Raw genomic sequence first — 8722 nt, 5'->3', positions numbered from 1 at the left:
GAGAAAATTCAAGCCTGAACTTGCAATATTGAAAGATTCTATGAAGGATTCCTACTATGGTGCTGTAGGATAAGCACTGGACCCCAAGATTAGTTTGAACTTCAAGGTCAGCAGTTCAAATTTACCAATTGCTCCTCAGAAACCCTATACAGGGTGGCTATGAGTCAGAACCTACTCAATAACACTTAAGAATAAAAGGGGGAAATTATTGACTGATACTAGAAAAATGAAAAGAAGGAAAGGATACACAGAATCACAGTATTAAAAATAATTGATGTTCAACCATTTCAAGAAGTAGTATACGATCAAGAACAAATAGTACTGAAGGAAGAAGTCCAGACCGCAGTACACTGGTGGAATACAAGTTTCCAGATATTGATGGAAAATAAACTGAAATCTTTCAAAAAACTCATTCAGCAATAGAGGTGCTCATATGTCTGTGTCAAGAACAATGGAAGACAGCTAGCTAGCCAACCAATTGGAAGAGATCCATGTTTGTTCACATTCTAAAGAAAGGTGAACCAACAGAACATGGAAATCATCAAGCAATATCATTAATAACACATGCAAGTCAAATTTGCTAAAGATTATTCAAAAACTACTGCAGTAATACAATAGGCAACTGTTAGAAATTCAAACCAGATTCAGAAAAGGGACTAGGAATATCAATGCTGAAACAGGTGAATCTTGGCTTAAAGTAGAGAATACCAGAAAAATGTTTGCTCATGTTCTATTGTCTATGCAAAAGCATTCGACCACGTAGATTATAACAAACTATGGATAACATTGAGAAAAATGGGTATTCCATAATACTTATGTTCCTGACAAATTTATACCTAGACCAACAGTAGTTCAAACAGAATAAGAGGATACTGAATGTTTTATATTAGGATAGGTGTGAGCCCAGACATTTTTGCTTTTACTACACTTATTCAATTTGTATGTTGAGTAAATAATCTGAGAAGATGGATTATATGAAGAACATGGTTTCAAGATTGTTGAAAGACTCATTACCAATTTGTGATATGCAGATGACAGCTTTCCTTTCTGAATGGGAAGTGTTGTTGTTGTTAAGTGCCATCGAGTTGGGATCCAACTCATAACGACCCTGTACAGGGTTTCCAAGGAGCAGCTGATGAGTTGGAACTGCCAGGTTTAATGGCCCAAACAGGCATTGCATTTACTGCATTAACCAGCAATGCCACACGTAGGTTTGCAATATTTACTGATGCAGATCAAAGACTATACCCTTCAGTATGTATTGCACCTCAATGTAAAGAAAATAAAAATCCTAACTCCTGGACCAATAAATAACATCATGATAAATGGAGAAAAGATTGAAGTTTTCAAATACTTCATTTTGCTTGTATCCACCATCAACATTCATAAAAGCAAGAGTCAAGAAATCAAACTTCATATTGCATTAGGCAAATCTTCAGTACAAGAACTCTTTAGAGGGTTCAAAAGCAGATTTACACGTTTGAGTATTAAGGTGTGCCTAACCCAAGTCATAATATTTTCAATCGCTTCATGTGCATGTGAAAATTGGACAGTGAATAAGTAAGATTATAGAAGAACTAATGCATTTGAGTTATGGTATTGGAGAATAATGTTTAAAGTACCATGGAATGCCAGAAGTACAAACAATTTGTCAAGAAAGAAATACAAGCAGAATGCTCTTTAAATTGGAGGCTAGCATGATTGCATTTCTTTGGTTATATTATCAGAAGGGACAAGTGCCATGATTGGAACTCAGATGGACATCATGACTGGGAAAGTGGAGGGTCGGGAAAAAAGAGGATGAGCTCCACCAAGTTGGATTGATACAACAAAAGCAACACTAGGAGTAAACATAATAGCAGTTGTGAGAATGGCTTAGGCATGTTTCTTTCTGTTGTGCCTATGGCTGCTCTGAGTGGAAACTGACTGGAAGATGCCGAATAACAACAACAATTTTCCAACAATATTGAGTGTAGTTTTTATCCCCCACTTCCTTTCTTAATTAAAAGTGCAGTAATGATGAGAGGGTAAAGATAAATTTTAGACTCTCCCTTTTCATCCCAAAAAATGACATAAAAAATAATATATGTGGAAAAGTTAAACATTGAAAGGAGAACAATCTCAGACATTAAATTTCCATATGGATAACACTTCAATGTAAAGAAAACTCAAATCTTCACCACTAGATGAATAAATAAATGCAGAAAAGATTGAAGCCCTTAAACATCCATGTTGCTTGGATCTACCATCAATACTTATGGAAGCAGTACTCAAGAAATCAAACAATGTATTGCATTAGGCAAATCTGTTGCACAAGATCTCTTTAAAGTGTTCAAGACTAAAGTCATGATATTTTCAATAGCCTCATATGCATGTGAAAGTAGGACAATGTTAAGAAGACCACAGAAGAATTGATGTATTTGAGTTATGGTGTTGAAGAAGAATATTAAAAGTAACATGGACTGCTGGAAAACCAAACAAATCTTCATTGGAAGAAGCACAACCAGAATGCTCATTAGAAGCCAGGATGGCCAGATTTCATCTCTTATACTTTTTATGTATTATCAGGAGGACCCTGTCCCTGGAGAAGAATATCATGCTTGGTAAAGTGAAGGGTCAGCAAAAAAGAGAGAGACCCCCAACAAGATGAATTTGCATAGCAGCAGCAGCAATGAGCTCTAGAATAACCACGAACCTAAGGTTGGTGCAGGACAGAGCAATGTTTTGTTCTGTTGTCCATAAGATCATTATGAGTTGGAACCAACTCCATGACACCTAACAACAACATAATTTTATTTAAAAATCTATATGCATGTATAATGTATTCCTGTATAAAATAAGGGAAACATATATTTTTTTTACTTGAGACACTTAAAAGACACAAAAAGGATTATAATTCATAACTAGTAGTAACACTTCTTATACATCCTTCACTCTAATTCTCTAGCATCCTTTTGTTCATATGGGCCTCCACAAATAATTGTACTGAAACCCACAGTATGTAAACATTTTCTCTGATTGAATCCCTTTAATTTACTACTAATATTGAAAACTAATTACCAATTTCTATCAATAACTATGATGCAAAATAAACAGGGGCAGTTTCCAGTAGTAGCCTGAAGATATCTTCCTTTTTCTATATATTTCTACCACACAAAGCAACCTAATAAAATTTCCATTCCCACACTCTTAATTTATATAAGTTCTCTAAAGTGGCATTAGTAAACTCTAGTTTGATGTGTTTATTTAGCTACTAACTCCATTAAATATATTTATATCATTGTGAAGGCAGTATAACAAAACATCTGTTACTTAAACCAGAAATCACTTAGCATGAGATTCCAGTTCACCATGTAATTTCTTTTGGTTGTATGCCTTGTAATGAAGTGGAAAAGTATAGCATGTTGGTGATATTAAGTGCCATTGAGTCAGTTGTGACTCATAGTGACCCCATACAGGGTTTCCAAAAAGAGGCCAGTGAGCTTGAACCGCAGACTTTTCGGTTCAAGCTGGCCTTGAAGTCTAACTCATTAATCCTCAGCACCACATCAGTTGGGATGGTATAAATATTTCAAAGACCTCCCTATGTCTGCATAATTGGTCAATTTGGAGAAATAGGTATATTTCTCTAAAATATACCAATATGTCTATTTTATATATTTTTTTCTAGATCAGTGCTGACAATTTTTTTCTTTTTCTTTTTGTTAAGTGCTGCATAACAACTCTGTATAGGGTTTCTGAGGAGCATCTGGTGAGCTGAACCACTGACCTTGTTACAATAAACCCCTGGAATTAAAGAGAAATACTAAGGAGTAATCAAAGTTCATGTCTGTCCTTAATCCTTCACTCTCCTAGGGACACTTTCTCTCCTACAGTCCTGCTACTCTGTGATAATAATTTTCATACAAACTTGTTTATTTTAAAATTTCAAATGAAGATATCTTGTTATTGTCACTGAGGAATATGATAATTTCTGTGGAAAAAATTAGTTTTATTTTCTGATAAAGAGGGAAGACATTTCCTGTTTAAATCATGTAGGTTCAGAAAGTCCTTAGACATCAAATGAGAACATTGTTGTTGTTAGCTACCCCTAGTTGGTTTAGACTCATGTTGACACAGGTATAGATAGAACTTTGTCCTACAGGGTTTAGCTAGTGGGTATTACCACAGGCAAGTAAAAGCATTTTTGTCTCTCGCATTAGTATGTACTCAGTTTTAATGGAAAGAATTGAATAAAATAATAAATTATGAAAGATCTTTATAGATTGAAAATCATTATATCCATGCCAAATGGCAGATATTCTCTCAGGATTTATACTCCTACTTTTCCAAAAACACATTCTCTCATTCTTTAGCTACATCTGGTACAGAATGGGAAGTTTTTCCAAAAATCTTCAATTAAAAGAATAAACACTAATATTGTAAATCTTATGCTGTGTTAACCATATCATTTCTCTCACAGTTATTTTATTTAATAAATCCCACAACACAGATATCTAAAATAAAATATGTATGTACTGAATGATAAGCTCTGAGGATATGGCAATACTTGGGAAATTTTTAGAAAAAAAAATATAAAATAGAAATTATTTAACTAGGTATAAAGAAATATAAGCTATCCTGAAATTTTTGACACTTGAAGTTTATCTACTCCTTAATTGCTACACACCTAGAGATGAAAAAACTAGAAAGGTAATTGTTATGTAAATAAAGAAAAAGGTACATTTTGTAACTAGAAACCAAACCTCCATTGTATATGTTCACAGAGATATCAGATTTAGAGAGTATAAACTCCTTCACTTGGATAATTATTCATAATAATGATCCTTTCATGTTTTTCTTGCTTTCTTTGAATTCTTAGGAAAATGTGCATTGCATAGTGTGAACAAATTGTATTAGACCTGTGGCCATAACTCTGGATAACAATCAGAATTATTTAAAATTGTTTTTTAATGCAGACTGCCAGGATCTGTTCCAATCATATTGAATCAGAATTTCTATCTTTAGACCCAACAAATCTGAATATAGAAGAAAGCCTTTCAGACCAGTTTGAACTGAGTGAATTAGAACTTTTTTTTATAGTTCAGACTAATTTACTGGAAAAGAAATTCTATCAGACATTTATTCCAAGTTATACTTAATTTCAAACATAAGAAATGTGCTTGTACTGATTCATTATCACTTACTATAAAGATATGGAAAATTGGCACCTGTGTTAAATATAAGAGTCCTTGAAATGCTTATGTTTTTATGAAGTTAAAATACATTATTCTTCATTGACGGGAAAAATTAGAGAAATTCCAGTTTAGTGCAAATAATAGAATTAAACACATAGATCATAATAGATGAGTTAGTTGGCATTCATATTTTCCCAATATTTGCCCAAATCTAGTCTTTAACTCTTACATACATGTTAAATGTAATTGAGTAAGTACCAACTCATAGTAACCTTGAACAGGGTTTCTAGGGTACAGCTGGTAGGTTTGAACCGCCAACCTCATGGTTAGCAGTCATGTGCTTATCCTACAGTGCCACACCAGGACTAAAGTTTATCTAACTTTTGAACTTAAAAGCTTAAATTTAAAAACCAAAATGTAGCAGGCCATGAAAGCAAACATTGCTACAACTATGTAACAGAATACCTTATATTCAATAAAACTGGCATCAAAATGACAATATTTTTTTAGTTAGCAAGCTCACCAGCTGCTCCTTGGAAACCCTCTACAGGGTCGCTCACTATGGGTCAGAATCGACTTGACGGCACTTAACAATAACAAACATTGATAGATATACAATGAGAAATAGAAGAGAATGTGTTTGATATTGAGGAGATATATGAAACTATCTATCAATATGTTGTAGTGGTTCAATGTAACCATGTAATCCAGTGCATTATCTCAAAGCACCACAAATGCTTTTTTACTGTCAACCTAGTATATTTTTAAAGTAGCAAGGCTACATGTTACCTTGAATTAGATTCAGTAGTCTCATTTGTTGTTATTCATATTTCTTTGTAAGTTTTGTTATATTAGCTTAACTTGCATAAGGAGCCCAGATTGTGCAGTGGTTGCTGTTGTTAAGGGCTGTGGAGTTGGTTCTGCCTCCTTCGGACTTTGCATAGGGTTTCTGAGGAAAGGCTGGAAAGTTTGAACTGCTGCCCTTACAGTTAAAACTAACATTGTGGTTCAGTGCTTATCCTACAATGCAGCACCAGCACTCTAGTTTGACTCCACCAGCTAATCTGTGTAAGGATGTGTCAGTCTGCTTTATAAACATTACAACATTGGTAACACTATAGGCAGTTTTACTAAGTCCTATCAGGTTACTAGGAATCAGAATCTACTCCATGCCAGTGGGTTTTTGGTTTGAAGCCTAATTCATAAACATTAAATGCAAAATCATTATTTTACTTATATATTCATTATTCCTCTCAAGAAAAGCTAAACTGAGTACTAATATATACCAAGAACTGTGCTATCAGCAATACATAAATCAAACATGATGCCTATCATGGATTGAATTATGTCCCTGATAATATGTTGTAAATCCTAGCCTTTTTGGCTGTAGTTATAATTCCATTTGAGAATGAGTGTTTTGCTATGTTAATGAGGCATGATTGTTGTTGATTGTTCAGACACATAGTGACTCTGTATAAAGTTTCTAAGGAGCTCCTGGTGGGTTTGAGCTGCTGAACTTTCAGTTAGCAGTCCAGTGCTTATCCTACAGAATGAAGGTATGGAATATCTTGAATCAGTCTCTTTTGAGATACAAAAGAAATTGAATCAGTGAGCAGAGAAATGAGGAAAAATAGATGCCAAGACACATGGAAATCCCCAAGAAACCAAGAAAAAGAAGCTGAAGAGACAAGGACCTTCCTCTAAGGCTGACACAGAGAGAATGTCTTCCCTTAGAAACTGCACTCTGAATTCAGATTTCTAGCCTGTGAGAAAATAAATGTTTGTTAAAGCCATTCACTTGTGTATCTTAGATATCTGGCCATCTAGTGAGGAAGGTAAGCCTAAAATAAATAATTTTGCAAAACCAAGCAATTAAAGGTATGACAAGAGTTACAAAAAGGATAGCTGTTGTAAAGTCATCAATAGGAATGTTGTTAAGTGCAATTGGGTCATTTCCAACTCACAGCAACTTTGTGTAGAGTTTGAACTGCTGACCTTGCAATTCAAACTGACCTTGCAGTACAGTTTTTATCCTATAGCACCACATCAGGATTTCCAATAGGGAATAGAAACAGATATATAAAAGTTAGATAAATTTTCCGTCATTAATGACTGTCTTAGGTTGGATTCTCTAGAGTACGAAAAGCAGTGGAGCTTATGTATGCATATATGAAGAGAGGTTTATATTAAGGAAATGGTCTATACAGTTATAGATCTGGGCAAGTCCCAAGTACATGGATCAGATGTCAGGCTAGAGGTATTTTGCTCCCGTAGCTACAAGGCTAATGAATCAAGATCAGCAGGACAGATGGTAGGCAGGCAGGTCAGGCAGGTAAGGTGGAAAGCTAGTTATGAATCCTAGGCCCCACAGACAACAGAACAGGCCACTGGCTCAAGTCCAAAGAACTGAATTCCAAAGAATGAGCTAGGGGCAGTATGCAGACCCAGCAGAAAGCAGTAAACTTGGTCCAAGTTTACAATATATTGGAAGCAGACCACACCTGGTGGGAAATTACTTTCAATCGATTGGCTGTTCACAGATTTCACCATATAGATGATTACATCTTAACTGCCAAACCCCAGCCAATCTGACACAAAACCTTAACTATCACAAAAACATTCTAACTGCTGTTAAGTTGTTAAGTGCATAGAGTCAATGAAAATTCTAACTGATGAGCTGAAATTATTGAGGCACCAGAGTTAATCAAATGGGGAACTGTAGGGGAGAAACCATTGTAAAAAATAGAAAGAAGAAAGAAAGAAAGAGAGAGAGAGAGAGAGAGAGAGAGAGAGAGAGAGAGAGAGAGAAAATAAACTATACTGAGGAAGACTGGGAGATGGAAAGAGTTAGAAAATAATTACCTGGGTTTAGGAGTTTAGCATCATGTGCTCAAAAGATAGTCAAAACAATAACAGATCTTTTAAATGACCTTTCCCATTTTGCCTTTTCCCTCTTCCTCACCTCATTTTTAATGACCTTCCCAATTTCCTGTTTCACCCTTCCCTCTGTCATTTTGCTTTGAGGGGAAATCCAGGTTTTAAAGTGTTTTCATCAGATGAAAATTTAGAAAATATGTTTATAGAGTGTTTTGAGAAAAGAGTATTAGAAAAGAATAATGACTACATCTTTTACATTATTTGAGTCAACAACCTGATTATCCTGCACTTATTTTGAATGTACACATTCAGCAATACACTTGTTTTCTGGATGTAAGACACCAGGCAACATTCTACTTCACCTATATCTCTGTTGTGGTGCTATAGGATAAGCACTGGATCACAGGTTGGTTTGACCTGCAAGATTGGTGATTCAAACTCACCAGCCACTCCTCAAAAACTCTATACGTGATCACTATGAGTCAGAACACAACTGGAAGCATTTAACAATAACAATAGCACATCAACTATTTCTTTTTAGTACAGGTCTCAGTGCATTCCTTCCATCTTCTTTTGATGTTTTCTGCACCCTTCAATATTTTGCACAAGGAATCCTTCAGTATTGCTAGTTAAAGCTTGATTTTTCTTCCCCCTCAGTTCTTTAGCCT

Source organism: Chrysochloris asiatica, unplaced genomic scaffold, assembly GCF_000296735.1.
Source record: "Chrysochloris asiatica unplaced genomic scaffold, ChrAsi1.0 scaffold00202, whole genome shotgun sequence".
Classification (NCBI taxonomy): domain Eukaryota; kingdom Metazoa; phylum Chordata; class Mammalia; order Afrosoricida; family Chrysochloridae; genus Chrysochloris; species Chrysochloris asiatica.
This window is presented reverse-complemented; position numbering follows the sequence as displayed.